Genomic DNA, 18,699 nt, shown 5'->3' on the forward strand with positions numbered 1-18,699 from the left:
GATGCCAAAATCCTTGGCATATGGATTCAGAACAATCTTAAATGGGACAAGAACACCCTTGAAATTTTACCCCTTTTGTAATTTTTATTTGCATGCATGACTTATTTATTGCTGTGTGATAAATTGTGTTTAGAAATGTGTCAAGTGCAATATAGTAATTTTGATTGTTGTATATAATAATCATATATTTTTGATGTGTTTTAAAATTGTAAGTTTTCATGTAATTCAGCCTTAGGGCTGCGATATGAAATAAAATATACATTACTACTACTAACTTATAAACAAACGTGTTCATGCCAGTTTGCAAAATCCAATTGTTTTACGTGTCGAGTAAGTTTTCTTGCCCTTTTGCAAAATACCATTGGTTTACATGTAGAGTAAGCTTTCGTGCCACTTTGCAAACTCCTGTTGGTTTTAAGTTTTCATGACACTTTGCAAAACCCCATTGGTTTACGTGTAGAGTAAGTTTTCTTGCCACTTTACAAAAAAACCACAGGTTAACGTGTAGAAAATTTTTCATGCCATTTGGCAAACTCCCATTAGTTTACGTGTAGAAAACATACATTAATTTCTTACGTGTAGAGTAGGTCGTCATGCCACTTAGAGTAGGTCTTCATGCCACTTTGAAAAATCCCATTGGTTTACGTGTATAATAATTTTTGCATGCCGATTTTGAATTTTCCATTGGTTTCTATATTGTGTTTTACTGTGTGTTTTTCCATAGATTGTCATGACCCATCAGGATCACCGTGCGACCTATTTATTTCTTAGTCACATACCATTTTTTGATCAACTATACTGCAAGTAATTTAACATAATGTCATTTAAGTGTTGACAGAATGTTTGCACAACATAGTTTACAATAATAGACCTATTTGAAATCATTTTAAATATATTGTTGCAGTGTGTTTTCATGCAAAAAATTTGCATGACCTTTATATAACCCGACACTTAATGTAATTAAATGTTTATATCCAAACCCAAACCTAAAATATAACTTGTTTATAACGTTTTTAAATCGTTTTGTGTGTGCTGGGTCCCTACTGTATCTGCAGCTATCTTAAACCCACGCCAGGTACTAGAGAATCTGTCACTGCTGTTGTCTGGCACACACTACCAATAATATGTGCACAGCTCCGTGCTGCATGCTACTGTAACTGGGGCAGTGACAGGCAGCATGTGGCTTCAGGTGGATACGGGCTTGAATTAAGACTAAAATAGGGTTGAAATACTGCTTCGTGTAAATGGGTGATTGTTATAGCAAGAAAGGCAGACTTCCATACCGTATCTTTAGCCTTCTTTAACCCACACCTTAGCTAGAGAATCTGTCACTGCTGTTGTCTGGCACACACTACCAATAATGTGTGCACAGCACCGTGCTGCATGCTACTGTAACTGGGGAAGTAACATACAGCATGTGGATTCCGGTGAATACGCGCTTGAATCAAGACCAAAATAGGGTTGAATAATTAACTGCTTCGTGTAAAATCGATTATTGTTCAGCAGATATAGCATTATTGTAAGATATTTTGCCTATTATTGCCTAAAATTCTATTATAATTAATTTATTATAATAAATGTCTATATTTATTTTTCCACATTATCTATCTTATATCTACCACTGCTGGTTTACAAGCGACAGATAAGGACATTGTAGAAGCTCTTGTTGACTACATCAACTTGCACTTATGATTATCACGTGCTTTTTCCTATTATAGTGAGAGTAGCGTACATATAGCTTGTTACTCTTCGCCTATTTTGGAATACGAATACATTTTAATATTAATGTGACTATCTGCTGAAGATACTTGTATCAGACTGTGACAATGTTGCTATCAACTGAAGATAGCTTATGCCAAATCATTATAATGTTGCTATCTACGAAAGATAGCGTATATAAGATCATATTACTTTTGCTATCTATTGAAGATAGCTTATGTCAAATCATGATATTTTTCCTAGCTACAATGTCTACTGAAGATAGCTTATATCAGACCATATTAATGTTGCTATCTACTGAAGATAGCTTCTATTGGCAGTTTTTTTTTAAAACAATGGCTCAGAATTGGGACATTTGTTCCACCAAAAAGGCAAACATTGATCAACTACTGTTCTTTTAGCCTTGATGTACTTTCTTTTGGTTTATCTGAAAGTAATTAAGTTTAAAAACAGCTTTTTTATGGCTCTACTCACATCGGAATATAGGTTAGCACAGAAAATACATTTCTGCTATACTTAAAACAATCAAAGTAAAAAAAAAACCGAAATCAGATTTTCAAAGTGCGAGCAAAAAGTTTCCTTTAATCAACATATTAGGAAATAGGTTTGGTATTAGCAGCTGTAAGCATCAGAATTTGGCAATATCAAAATATACCGACAGTTTTAAGCTCATATTACAATCTATGGCAAGACAGCGATCTTTCACAAATGAATACATATTGTGTACACATCGTGTTACACTCCTGACATTGTAATATAGGTAGATATCAGAGGTTATGAGGATCATAAAACACTTCCTTTTAAGTCTGAAAGTAGTTACAATACTAATAAGTGAATCAAATTGTGCCTGTAATTGTATTAGCATTGAATGGGTTGATGAACAGGGGCTAAGGTATTGGTGTATTTAATAATACGAAAACAATAATAGAGTGTAAGATACTGCTTCCTAATGCTGATTTGACAGTGAAAATTAATTTACTGTAATGCTGGATATATCTTAACAGGCATATGTTAACAATTGGTAGGGCAGTGGTCTATCATCAAAAGGGTATGAAAATGTTACACTCTTGACATGATAATGTTACACTCCTGCATTGTTACATCAGGGTTTGCAAGAATTAAATAAGTAACTTTCCATTTGATATGTCAAAGGTAGTTCTTGTAGTTTTAGCAAGCATGATTAGTTAACTAGATTAACATGCCATCTGGAAAGAACATGCTCAGGTTATTCTTATTTTCAAATGCTATTATGTGTGCAATAATGTTCCAATTGTACTTTGAAGTGTACAAGTACATCATGTGGTATTTAGGTTTTCCTTGTGGTAAATATGCTTCATATATAAAATATATTTAACTAAAACAGTATGATAATTTACTTCCTATATGCACTATGTTGTGATCAACAGATTGTGAGCTCAATCCCTACATTGTTTTACATTCCTGACATGTTATAAGACACTATATACATTAATATGATTTTGTTATTTAAACTCTAGTAAACATGATAAAAGCACAAATTATGCTCAAGAAAGCACCATCTATGTGGAAAATACAATGTAGCAGTGTTACCTAACAATGATTTCACCCAATACCTGGACATACACACTGAAAAGCTTAATGTTAACACTGCACAGATTTTTGGCAAAATCATATTACTGTTGCTATATTCTGAAGATAGAATTATACTTTCAGACTGTGTATCAGTTCTTGTCCCTCTTGCTATCTGATTAGTGCTGTTAATATAAGCTTGTATCAGAGTATGTTATAGTAGCCTCATGCGGAAGTGATAAGCCATTTACACACTTTTTACTGTGTTCTTTGCCCTAGGGGTGTCGTGGGGGGATCTCAAGGAATTTCTGGGTACCAGGGATGAAAACAAGCACTGACATAATTTCCTGAAACTACTTTAACATTTCCTGAAAATGTGTATTTCCCTATACTTTGTACAGGGAAGATCCAAGCAAATTTCCCATGGGTACCCATGTTTAACCCAACCCGGCACTAGTTTTAAGTAAAAGATATATCCCTGACCCTAACCGTCATTGTTTTACGTGTAGAGTAAGTTTTCATGCCACTTTGCAAAATCTCATTGGTTTATGTGTACAAAAAAACTTTTCATACCACTTTGCAAAATCCCATAATTTAATGTGTAGAAAAAGTTTTCTTCCCCCTTTGCAAAATCCCATTGGTTTACATGTAGAGTAAGTGTTCATGTCACTTTGCAATTCCCGTTGTTTTATGTGTAGAGTAGGTTTTCATGCCACTTTGAAAAATCCCATTGGTTTACGTGTATAGTAAATTTTGCATGCCGCTTTTAAATTTTCCATTGGTTTAAATATTGTTTGGTTTTTTTCTGTGTTTTTTTTTCATAGACTGTTATGACCCTTCTGGATCACCGTACGACCTGTTTATTTCTTGGCCATATACCATTTAATCTCTGATCGCGCAAGAAAGACGGACCTCCCTACCATATCTCTAGCTATCCTTAACCCACGCTAATAGCTAGAGAATCTGTCTCTGCCATTGTCCAACACACACTACCAGTAATTTGTGCACAGCTGCACGCTGCATGCAACTGTAACTAGGGCAGTAACAGACAGTATGTGGCTTCAGGTGAATACGGGCTTGAATCAAGACTAAAATAGGGTTGAATAACTGCTTTGTGTAAAATTGATTATTGTTCACCAGATATAGCATTATTGTAAGATGTTTTGCCTAATATTGCCTAAAATTCTATTATAATTAATTTATTATAATAAATTGCTATATTTATTTTTCCACATCATTCAGCTTACATCTACCAATGCTGGTTTACAAGCGACAGATGTGGACATTGTAGACTACATGAACTTACACTTGTGATTCATGTGTTTGTTCCTATTATAGTGAAAGTAGCGTACATTCGGCGTGTTACTTTTCACCTATTTTGGACTATGAATGCATCTTTGAATAAATAGATCCCTTAAAACGGAATGGCTCCTACATGTTTAATATATTAGTTGTTCCGCCATAAGACTGATTCCCAATAGACCTCTGACTGTTTGATATATATTTTTATCAAAATTGGCACTGTGATCATTCTGTTCAGATATTACCCCTTTCATCAGAAACAATCTCACTCTCAATTATATGTTTGCAGGGCTACAAAATCTACAGTACCCTGGCACTGTGGTTCCCAGAAACAAAATCAGAGACAAAGAAAAAAATCAAGACGAGGGAAAAATATCCTAAGATCTTACCATTTTTCTGTGACTTGAAAAATTATAAAAAGCATTCATGCATCAAACCCACCTTGGTTTTGCTCTGGACCCCAGGGGCCCACCACCCCACCTATTAAGGCTCATGCTCTGCCCGCGCATAATAGTGCTTATGTTTGGTGACAAAATCCTTGGAACAAAGGTTTGAAAGTGTTTTTGGCATGCCTGAAGGATATTGAACAAATTTGGGCTGCCCTTTTCAAAGTGTCGGGCATTTTTGGTAAGGGTCAATTAAGGACAAACAGGGGTCAAAATTATAGAATGTATAGTTTGACCTATCTGCGACCTTAAGTTACGACACTATGGGCAGAAATTTGACAAAGGTCAGCACACTTTTGGCTGGGTACAATTCTACTAATACAGAATAAGATTATCAAATTCCAATTATTTTGGTGTGTAATTATATGTTTTCTGACATGGCAAATTCAACTGAACATCTTTGAAATATCCAAATGGCCTCCTTTTGGGTGTATTCCTTAGACATTTGGGAGTATTCCTAAGATATAAATTTGGGTGTATTCCTAAGACATTTGGGCGCATATCTAAGACATTTGGCTGTACATGTATTTGCAAGACATATGGGTGTATTTCTAAAACATGGGTGTATTCCTGATACATTTGGGTGTATTCATAAGATATTTGGGTGTATTCCTAAGACATTTGGGTGTATTCTTAAGACATTTGGGTGTATTTCTAAGACATGGGTGTATTCCTAAGACATGTGGGTGTTTTCCTAAGACATTTGAGTATAATATATTCGTGATACATTTTGGTGTATTTATAAGACATTTGTGTGTATTCCTAATACATTTGGGTGTATTCCTAAGACATTTGAGTATATTCCTTTGGGTGTATTTCTAAGACATCTGGATGTATTTCTAATACATTTGGGTGTATTCCTAAGACATTAAAGTGTATTTCTAAGACATCTGGAATGTATTCCCAATACATTTGGGTGTATTCCTAAGACATTTGGGTATATTCCTGATACATTTGGGTGTATTTCCAAGACATGTATTCCTAAGCTATCAATCAATCAATCAATCTATCAATCTTTATTTTCATCAATCTCATTACAAACATTATAGCATTATTATATACAATTATTGTGTATTAACAAGATTTGATGAAGGTAGGTACATCACAAAGCCGAGGCCTGATAACGATGTACCACCTTTTAATTAACAAATAATTATAATTTAATCAAAACAACGAATATACACATAAGCTATGTGTATGTATTCCCAAGAATTTGTGTGTATTCCTTGGTCATTTTGGTGTAACCCTAGTCAACTTATACAACTACACATTTCCCTGAATATCAAAACACCCTATCCATTCATGATAAGATTGGTTGGAAGCAGAGGTTGATTCAATGTAATCCCAGCATGCAGTATGATATCATGTGCAATGTAATAAAGGAGCCATTTCAACACCATTTCACATTCAAATTTATGTACAAAATAAGAACCAGTAGTTTTGATGGAATATTCATCGATTTTATGCTTTGAATTGATAATTGGGTATGGTTTGTGGATACATTGCTACCAAGAAAGTTAAAAAGTCTCGTGTTTTTAAAACAATTCAAATCTTGGGAAAAGAAGGTGGAACCATGCACATGCATGCATGCAGGCGCATAGCTTATCTTGTTGTACAGGGTGTCCCCAAAAAAGAAGCCCCTCATTTCCCCCTCTTTTTCTCCTATTTCTGAAAAGTTGATCAAATATATTTTGGAATGTAAAGAAACCTTAAGTCGTTAGCTTTAATAAACTAAAACAATTATATCAATCGGCCCACAACTTTTGAAGATAACGCTCTTTTAAAGAAATGTACCCGTTTTTCACTCTGTCCACGGAGAAGGTTTGGCTACTTCACAGATTGAAAAGGAGTACACATACCATACATGAATATCAAACATTCCTTAATGATAACTTTAAAATGATTAAAATAACTTTATTTATGGCATGGGCTTTACCGGTGGGCTTATGGGCAATGATTTTGTTTAATAGTGTCATTAATTTGTGGGTAAAATGGATGCCGAATGGGACTTCTTTTGCTTTACTTGCAATTAATTATTTTTTCTTGGTTATTTATGCCTTTTTGTTTTATTATGTGTCTTACTTTTCTTACTTTGTTGTTGTTTGCTTTCTTTTTTTTTTTATTTACAACAAAAGTCATTTCTCTTTTTAGGATAAAAGGTAGTCCTAAAAGGCTGTATGGTTTGTCTTTGGTTCTTCTGAAGTGAGTTTACTGTGCTGCTCTGTCCTCTACCTGGTTGCCTCCTTGACGAATCCAGGTTTCAGCCCTGGTCCTCATTGCATCAATTGCGTTGCGTACCATCCTTGTGCGCCGGATACTTGCGAATGCATTCAGTAATACGTTTGCGAAGATCTTGAATTTTGCCACATTTCGCATATTTTATTTTCTGATCAAGTTACACATTGAGACAATAATGCTTTGAAATATACTGGCACAAAACAAATTCCTTTGTGTCAGAACTATTAAATTGTACATCTCTCTAACTAAGCGTATTTCAAATATAAAGTGTTTTCTCATTTACCAATATTTACTTTTGAGTCATGCTGTTTTTAAAAACACTACATGTTTCCGTAAATATGACACCAGTTTTTATATTATATCCCAAAGTCATTGCACCTGTTCAAGGTAAAATGTGCTTCATATACCTATGTAGGGTTTGGCTATGTTGCAACAAATAAATATGCAATGAACCTTATTTTCACATATTTTATCTGAACTGAAAGCATACAACGCAATACTAACACACATAATGGACATCAACACACATGAACATTAATAAGTATGCATAAAACAGCAGCTAGGACTTAGACCAAATTATACAAAATATATGTAATAGAAAATGAATGCAAATTTCGTTTCATTTTGTTTAAAGACTCAAATCCTTTTTCAAGTTGCAAAATGTCTGTAAAGATATTGTGAGTATTAATCCCTGGACATGTGGTCTTATATTTCAAATCCATACACCCTTCACCCCCTATGGAAGACATGCCATGCGTGTATTTTGGAGGTGGCTTTGGGAGCGCGAGCCCCCCCCCCCCCCGTGGTAAAAGCAGGGGCGGCAAAAATGAAGGTGAGGTGTAAGATGCAGGGGCGGCAAGGAGAATTATCAAAGAAAAAGGGGCAGGCAGAAGGGGCGGCGGGAAGAATTATTAATGATAAAAGGGCGGGAATTATTTGCAACTACTGAAATAATGAAACTATACCTTTTTAATCGCCAGCTCGATGGGATTGGGTAAAGAGGGGTGTAACATCTAAAATTCTTTAATATTAAAACAAAATTGTTGTGAAAAATATTGATTCCCTCCTCCCCTCATACCTACCCCCGCCCCCAACACACACACACACCCACACACCCCACCCACACACTCACATTTTTTAGATTTTTGGGCGCCATCTTTGCTGAAAAACAGTTGGGTCAACCTTTCCGGGCTTTTGCTGTAGGAGGCGGCAAAATATTCTTTTTCTGTAGCCCCCCCCCCCCTGGTAGGAGCGGCCACAGTACGCCACTGCATACCGTTAATCTTCCACACAGGGAGTGTGGGTTTTAATTAGGATTACCTGAATGGGTGACTCCATTTGAAATATATAAGTTAATTTTGAAATTAAAACAATCAGCATGATGCAAGAAGCTCAAATGAAATTTTGTAGTAAACTAGTACGAAAAGGGATATAAAACCAATCTCAATCTATTCTAGTATTTACCCGCTTTAGTCAATTTTACTCCCACCTATTACCAAGCCTTACCAAAATGATAACCCCCAGAAGATAAACAAACTGATCGAAAAATGCTAGGTAATAATGTTATTAATATCATGAAACCTTTTGATACACCTTTAATTTTCACACCCTGTTGACAACAATATCAATAGGGGATAAATTGGGAGTGAGTAGTGGTTTCAGTTCTATTCCTTTTTCGTAGGGAAACTGGACTATACATATAGGTATTACAATGGGAGGTGATGCGTCAATATCTGTATACCTAATTATGAATAATAATATTTATTACAAAAATATTTATTTGCTAATTATATAAACTCCTCAACAAATGTTGGGAAAGTTTTTTCAAGCATCAATATCTCAGATTATTTGTGATATGTTCATATATGTTGCACATCAATGGATAGCTACATTAGACCCCTTGACAATTACACCACATTTGAAACAATCACCTTTTTCACGGCTAAGTACACGTCTTGTAAATGTAGTGGGGTCTTAACAGAATGTGCCAAATTGACCATTTTTCTGTGCAGCAAGCTGCAATCCCATATCTGCACAATTTGGGACCTAATTCAATCCAACAACCCAGCAAACACAAAACGTTTTCGACATCATTCGCAAAAGGTTATAAAAGGTTGTCAGAAAACGTTTAAATGTCGGGTTATATAAAGGGTACATTAATGGTATAAAACGTTTTCATAACATTAAATAACATGTTTTGGTAATTTTCTGCACAGCAAACACAAATGTTTTACAGAAAACATTTAAATGTCGGGTTATATAAAGGGTATAAAAACGTTTTAATAACATTCCAAAAACATTTTTGAAAACTTGGTACAAATCATTCTAAACAGAATGTTATTTTGGGGTTGAAAAATATTTTGCAAAAATGTTTGCCCAAAATATTTACAATAACGTTTTTAAAATGTTTTCACGACCTTTATATAACCCGACATTTAAATGTTATTAAAACGTTTTGTAAAAAACATTTTAAGAACATTTCTGTGTTTGCTGGATGCAAATATTTTAACATAATGTTATTTAAGTGTTGACAAAATATTTGGCCAAAAATGTTTGCAAAAATAGTTTACAATGACATTTCGAAAACATTTTAAAAATATTGTTGTAGTGTGTTTTCATACAAAACGTTTTAAAACGATTTCATGACCTTTATATAACCCGACATTTTAATGCTATTAAAACGTTTTTACTTAAACCAAAAGCCAAAATATAACTTATTTAAAACGTTTTAAAAACGTTTTTGTGTTTGCTGGGAAGATAACAACGCTCGCCCCATAGAGCCCGTATAGTCAGAATACGGGAGAAGAGAGAATGGAATGGCCTGCCATCACCCCATACCTCAACCCGTCTGAACACTTGTGGGACAAGCTGTGCGTGCCAGAACCACATTGAATGGCCTGAGACGAATCCTTGATGAAGAATGGAATGCTATCCCACAGCAACATGTGACCAGGCTGGTGAGCAGGAGGAGGTGCCTGCCTGTTCTGGCTGCATATGGTTTTTCCACCCACTGTTGGAGTTAGTGAATAGTGTTGTTTAAGCACAGAATAATGGTTAATTTGGCACATTCTATTTCAGACCCCACTACATTCACAAGACGTGTATTTCGCCGTGAAAAGAGTTCTGGTTTCAAAGGGGCATAAAGTAGCTTTCCATTGATATGCAACACGATATGAACATGTCACAAATAATAACTTTCCAAACTTTTGTTGAGGAGTTTACTTAATCGACATAAAGTAAACATTAATGAATGTATGTACAATATAAAAAAACACGGTATAATACTGTGTTTCTTTTATCTTATTTATGAAGTTTTAATATGGCGAAGTAACATTAATGCAAATATAGTCATACTCACTTATTCTGTTGTTTGTTATTCTGTTTGTTGGTCTTATCTTATTCCAATTTCTGATGCAAAGGCTGTAATTTGTGAAATTGTATTGTTATACTCATTGAGCACCTCCAAATAGATGCCATTGAAAGCAGAAGTAATGGTAGTGACCAATGCTTAATTCAAGGGATGTCCACTGATATTACCCTGGTCACTTTAAAGCAAGACAATGGTAGTGACCACGAACTTCTATTATCCTGGTCCAGATAATGATCCATATAATGTTCGTGAATAAGTGACCACTGCTATTATCCTGGTCACTTTCAAGGCAAGATAGCGATCCACGGTGGTATCCACTGCTATATCCTATTCACTTTCAAAGCAAGATAATGGTATATGGTTGTGTCCAGTACTTTTAATCTCCTAGTCACTTTCAAGGCAAAGACAACGATCCATGGTGGGGCCCATACTGGTTACTTTCAAGGCAAGATACTAATCCACGGTTGTGCCCACTGCTATTATCCTGGTCACTTTCAAGGCGAGATAGTGATCCATGGTGGTGTCCACTGTAATTAATATCCTAGTCACTTCAAGGCAAGATAATAATCAATGGTGGGGCCCATCCTATTCACTTTCAAGGCAAGATAATGATCAATGCAGGTGTCCACTGCTATTATCCTGATCACTATCAAGGCAAGATAGTGATCCATGGTGGTGCCCATCTTGGTCACTTTCGAGGGAATAATAATGATTAATGATGGTGCCCACAACTATTAATATATATACAGCTATTAAGATAGTGATCCAGGGTGATGCCTACTGCTATTATTATGGTCATATTATAGACAAGATAGTGATCTAGGGTGGTACCCACTGCTATATCCTGGTCACTTTCAAGGCAAGATAATGATCCATGGAGGTGCCCACTGCTATTATCCTGGTCAGTTTCAAGGCAAGATTATGATCCATGGTGGTGTCCACTGCTATTATTATGTTCACTTTATAGACAAGATAGTGATCTAGGGCATGTAGGGTGGTGCCCACTGTTATATCCTGGTCACTTTCAAGGCAAGATAATGATCCATGGAGGTGCCCACTGCTATTAATATCCTGGTCAGTTTCAAGGCAAGATAATGATCCATGGTGGTGTCCGCTGCTATACCATGGTCACTTTCAAGGCAAGATAATGATCCATGGAGGTGCCCACTGCTATTAATATCCTGGTCAGTTTCAAGGCAAGATAATGATCCATGGTGGTGTCCGCTGCTATACCATTGTCACTTTCAAGGCAAGATAATGATCCATTTAACGGTAGTTCCCACTGCTATTAATATCCTGATAACCTTAAAGACACAACAGATCCATTAATAATTAATAATACATGTATGAGTAATGCTGGTGATCACTGCTATTTCCTAGTCATCCCCGCATTCAAGACAAAGCTTAACCATAATAATTATATGCAGTATTTTAATATCATTGTCATTTTTGGATATGCACGATTCAACACTACTGCAGGAGTCTTGATCTTGCCAAGTCTATTTAAATAAGGATAATTCTTGTTCTCTTCATGACTGTCAAACTATAGCTTAAAACTACTAGGCATAGGAGTGTTAAAACAAATTCTTCTTTTTCACAGCTTTATAAATGCCCGATTAAAATACCTACAAGTAGAATGAATTTGCCTACTGTTGCATTGTATAACTTTATACCTACGAGTAGAATGAAGGTGCTCACTGTTACATTGATTAACTTTATACTCGTATATAATACTCGTATATGTGATTTTCTCTATCCTTACAAGTAGGATGAAGGTGCCCAGTGTTACATTGAATAACTTTATATCTGATGATTTTCTCTATCCTTACAAGTAGGATGAAGGTGCCCAGTGTTACATTGAATAACTTTATATCTGGTGATTTTCTCTATCCTTACAAGTAGGATGAAGGTGCCTAGTGTTACATTGAATAACTTTATATCTGGTGATTTTCTCTATCCTTACAAGTAGAATGAAGGTGCCCACTGTTACATTGAATAACTTTATATCTGATGATTTTCTCTATCCTTACCAGTAGGATGAACGGCCCTGATTTGGTAAAATGATCTAACTTGAAAATCGCTGTTTTGAGAAAAAGAGCTTTTAAGTTTGAACACTTGACGTTTTTCTTTTTGTGTAAAATAAATTATTAAACACATCTATATAATATCTTAGAAAATATAACAATCTTATTGTTTGCAACAGTTTGGCTAATTTGGTTGAGTAATTTTGAAATAACAACCATTTTTAGGGAGTTAGATTCTTTTGCATTGTTTTAACTTGTAACAAAAATAAACAAAGCGAGACTCATTTATTTGGTAAAATGATCTATCTTGAGATAGGTTGTTTTGCCGTATTATCATTAATGTGTTCTGGCGCTCTCTAGGGGATCTTGGCTAATGCGGTAAAATGATCTAACTTTGAGATAGGTCATTTTACCATATTAAATACCCGGAAAGTGACAAAAAAAGTTTCAAGATAGGTTCTGCTATCTTTAAAACGAAGCATGGTGGTGATTTGAGGATGTCACCAATGGAAAGAGCACCCTCATATTACCCAAAATATGGATTTATCTCAAAATGTCCAAATTTCAAGTTAGATCGTTTTACCAAATCAGGGCCAGTAGGATGAAGGTGCCCAGTGTTACATTGAATAACTTTATATCTGGTGATTTTCTCTATCCTTACCAGTAGGATGAAGGTGCCCAGTGTTATATTGAATAACTTTATATCTGATGATTTTCTCTATCCTTACCAGTAGGATGAAGGTGCCCAGTGTTACATTGAATAACTTTATATCTGATGATTTTCTCTATCCATACAAGTAGAATGAAGGTGCCCAGTGTTACATTGATTAACTTTATATCTGGTGATTTTCTCTATCCTTACCAGTAGGATGAAGGTGCCCAGTGTTACATTGAATAACTTCATATCTGATGATTTTCTCTATCCTTACCAGCAGGATGAAGGTGCCCAGTGTTACATTAAATAACTTTATATCTGATGATTTTCTCTATCCTTACCAGTAGGATGAAGGTGCCCAGTGTTACATTGAATAACTTTATATCTGATGATTTTCTCTATCCTTACAAGTAGGATGAAGGTGCCCAGTGTTACATTGAATAACTTTATATCTGGTGATTTCTCTATCCTTACCAATAGGATGAAGGTGCCCACTGTTACATTGAATAACTTTATATCTGATGATTTTCTCTATCCTTAACAGTAGGATGAAGGTGCCCAGTGTTACATTGAATAACTTTATATCTGGTGATTTTCTCTATCCTTACCAGTAGGATGAAGGTGCCCAGTGTTACATTGAATAACTTTATATCTGGTGATTTTCTCTATCCTTACAAGTAGAATGAAGGTGCACACTGTTACATTGAATAACTTTATATCTGATGATTTTCTCTATCCTTACAAGTAGGATGAAGGTGCCCAGTGTTACATTGAATAACTTTATATCTGATGATTTTCTCTATCCTTACCAGTAGGATGAAGGTGCCCAGTGTTACATTGAATAACTTTATATCTGGTGATTTTCTCTATCCTTACCAGTAGGATGAAGGTGCCCAGTGTTACATTGATTAACTTTATATCTGGTGATTTTCTCTATCCTTACCAGTAGGATGAAGGTGCCCAGTGTTACATTGAATAACTTTATATCTGATGATTTTCCCAGTGTTACATTGAATAACTTTATATCTGATGATTTTCTCTATCCTTACCAGTAGGATGAAGGTGCCCAGTGTTACATTGAATAACTTTATATCTGATGATTTTCTCTATCCTTACCAGTAGGATGAAGGTGCCCAGTGTTAAATTGAATAACTTTATATCTGATGATTATCTCTATCCTTACCAGTAGGATGAAGGTGCCCAGTGTTACATTGAATAACTTTATATCTGGTGATTTTCTCTATCCTTACCAGTAGGATGAGGGTGCCCAGTGTTACATTGAATAACTTTATATCTGGTGATTTTCTCTATCCTTACCAGTAGGATGAAGGTGCCCAGTGTTACATTGAATAACTTTATATCTGGTGATTTTATCTATCCTTACCAGTAGGATGAAGGTGCCCAGTGTTACATTGAATAACTTTATATCTGATGATTTTCTCTATCCTTACAAGTAGAATGAAGGTGCCCAGTGTTACATTGAATAACTTTATATCTGATGATTTTCTCTATCCTTACCAGTAGGATGAAGGTGCCCAGTGTTACATTGAATAACTTTATATCTGATGATTTTCTCTATCCTTACCAGTAGGATGAAGGTGCCCAGTGTTACATTGATTAACTTTATATACTCGTATATATACTCGTATATGTGATTTTCTCTATCCTTACAAGTAGAATGAAGGTGCCCAGTGTTACATTGAATAACTTTATATCTGGTGATTTTCTCTATCCTTACCAGTAGGATGAAGGTGCCCAGTGTTACATTGAATAACTTTATATCTGGTGATTTTCTCTATCCTTACCAGTAAGATGAAGGTGCCCAGTGTTACATTGAATAACTTTATATCTGATGATTTTCTCTATCCTTACAAGTAGAATGAAGGTGCCCAGTGTTACATTGAATAACTTTATATCTGGTGATTTTCTCTATCCTTACCAGTCGGATGAAGGTGCCCAGTGTTACATTGAATAACTTTATATCTGGTCATTTTCTCTATCCTTACCAGTAGGATGAAGGTGCCCAGTGTTACATTGAATAACTTTATATCTGGTGATTTTCTCTATCCATACAAGTAGAATGAAGGTGCCCAGTGTTACATTGATTAACTTTATATCTGGTGATTTTCTCTATCCTTACCAGTAGGATGAAGGTGCCCAGTGTTAAATTGAATAACTTTATATCTGATTCTTTTCTCTCTCCTATACAAGTAAAATGAAGGTGCCCACTGTTATATCGAAGAACTTTATATCAGTGTTGTAGTCCTCAAGTACTGCCCTTGGCCTTGAGGACTCCTCGAGGACCTGAAGTCCTTGGTCCTCGGACATGTAGTCATTGGAATCGGACGTGTAGTCCTTGTCCTTGGCCGTGGACGTGTAGTCCTTGGCCCCGGACGTGTATTCCTTGTCCTTAGCCTCGGACCTCAATGTCCTTGGTCCTCTTCCACAAGGACCCGACAAGCACAAGCAAAATCATCAAAATTACAGGCAAATGAATGACATTTCTTTGGTCATTCATCTACCATCTTGTATATCAATTATTTGTTCATCTACCTTATCTTCGGCTTGGAACTGTACCAGTCAAATATATTTGTTATTTGGGTCATGTAACATTTTGTGCATATGAGAGTATGAGCTTGAGGCAAGTATTTTAGTCAGTGTAGACATTAGCACTACTGCATGGCACCAGAGTTAAATTTATATTGAGAACATAAACATGCTTAACCTAATAGAATGCCACTTTGTGTTTAAATGTCAGGGTGTTTGTGTTAAGAGAGTTTGCGTTAAGGTTAGCAACTATTTTAAACTGTTGCGATTTGGTAGTTCTCAGCATCTTGCGAATGGTAGTGAGCTTTGGCAAAATTTGCATTGATCATTTCATAGCGAGTGTGTAGAATAATTCAAATATCACATATATACTTTTGTAGGCCCTGTGGTTCTTGAGTTATGTTGTAAAGAGCGCTGAAACAACAACACTTTTGTAAAATGTCATCAACAACAATAAATCAAGCAAGTTTTCAAAGTATATGATTTGTAGAATGAACTTTTGCAAAACACCAATGTGTTATTTTTCAATAATATATTGATTTTGATAACGAAAATCGATTTTGGCTGCTTCGACCAACAATACATCGTGTACCCTTAACAAGGTTTGAGAAGAGATATTTCTATACAGGGTGTCCCAGAAAAAAAATACCGAGTGAATAAAATTGAACGTAAGTCGAGAAGTAGACATCAGAATCAAAAAAAATTAAAATGTATTGCATAGCCTATTTTATTGAGCATCACGTACGAAAATTGTATTTGATTCGTTTGACTGTTTGCGAAGAAAATAACGATTACATAATGCGCGCATCAATGCAGTTCATTCCAAGTTTGACCACTGTCGCTTTTTTCATACTCGCTCACTGCTTCCTGAAGTTTGTGTATCTCATTAAATTTAGTCCACATTATCTATCTTGTAATCCGACGGAGTTATGTTCTTCATGCTTTCACTGAAGATGAATAACAGTTTGTCCGAGAAAACTTTGATTTCTGCAATTGGAAGCTTTCCAACTTTAATTCTCTAGGTTGTGCAAATTAAATAAACATTAATTTTCACCAGGTTCGCCGTCGCAAATAACAAAGGAGACAAGGAGAAAAAGTGATCCCGCCTGGGAATCGAACCCAGGACCTCAGGTTTACGAGACCTATGCCTTAACCACTTGGCCACGGGCGCTTCATGATTAGGCTGGTTGAAATTCGAACCCATAAGCGGTCACTTAAACTTATCTCCTCTCCGCAAATAGCCCATAGTAGCTAGAGCCGTAAATGCGAGAAATAAATTGCCATCCTCACTGTGAGGAAATAAATACGGAAAAACAGTCGCATGATCGACGGGCCAAGTGGTTAAGGCATAGGTCTCGTAAACCTGAGGTCCTGGGTTCGAAAATTAATGTTTATTTATATAATTCCCGTCGATCATGCCACTGTTTTTCCGTTGTGCAAATTGTTATATTTTAACTTTCCATAGAACAGTTGAGCCAAGAATAACAATGATCAAGTGCTTACAGTTTACGTGTGATTTTTGATACCATGCAACATTAATTTTGAAGTTTTAAAAGATTTCAACTTTGCATTACAATTTAATGTGTGTGAGAATTCTTTAAGCCAGCTGGAATTCGTTTATGCAATAATTCTTTATGCAACATTTAAATCAACATTAACGAAAAAGATATTTACAAGTACCAAAAACCATCTTACATGCAAGCTTTCATTTTCAATATCGTGCAGGTTTTCAAATTTGAACAAAACCTAATTAAATGTTTTGCAAGAAACAGATTGTTTAAAAAGGACGAAAAGGATTTCACAGAACAAAACATGAAGCCCATTGACAGTTAACCACTAATAGTGCGCATTGTGTTGAATGATCTTTCCTACAAACTTGGAATGAAGTGAATTGGCGCATGCGTTATGTAATCGATCATTTCTTCGCAATCAGTCGACCGATTCCAGGAAAATTGACATAGGATGCAGAATAAGATGGGCTATACGCTGATGTTTAGATTTTTGGATTCTTATGTCTATTTCTGGACTTACGTCCAAATTTATTCGCCCGGTACATATAAAGACCTGAGCGCAAGAAGACCGTAAGTCCACTTGGCCCCTCAACATGTATACACTAAAGTTACGTCTAGTTTCTTAGGGTTTTATAATGTTTAATACATGTTCCAGGGTGAAAACATCATGAAAGGTTGTAAAAGATTTGTCTTGGACCCTGAACATGTATAAAATATTACCAGACTATACAAAACTATACGCAACTTTAGTGTATACATTTTGAGGGGCCAAGTGGACTTACAGTCTTCTTGCGCTCAGGTCTTCATATATTGATTATTATACTTATTTTTCACAATGCACAATTAAAGTAGCCTCTAACTCAAGCACAAACATTTAGCGGTGTTCGTTTTGTGTAAAAGTTGAGATAATTACAACAAAAAAAAACATGATCACACTAGAGTACAAGCGCATGAGTGGCTCATTATTATGAAAGTCCTTGGTCCTTGGCCTTGGCCTCAGAGACAATAGTCCTTGGCCTCGCAGAGTCTGTCCTTGGAAACGAACACCATGTCCTTGGCATTGACCTCGGACACCAAGTCTTTGGCCTTGGCATTGGACATGAGGTCCTCGACTACAACACTGCCTTATACCATGATGATATCTCTATCTCTACATGTAGAATGAAGGTGCCCAGTATTACATTGAATAACTTTATATATGATGATTTTCTCTATCCCTGCAAATAATGAGATGTGACATTACAGTCTAATTGCAACAGCTTATGAAACTCAATGATATAGATAATTACATATAGGCTACTTAATTATATACAATTTCATGGTTACTATAATGGTTTGT

Source organism: Amphiura filiformis, unplaced genomic scaffold, assembly GCF_039555335.1.
Source record: "Amphiura filiformis unplaced genomic scaffold, Afil_fr2py scaffold_56, whole genome shotgun sequence".
In the NCBI taxonomy this organism is placed as follows: Eukaryota; Metazoa; Echinodermata; class Ophiuroidea; order Amphilepidida; family Amphiuridae; genus Amphiura; species Amphiura filiformis.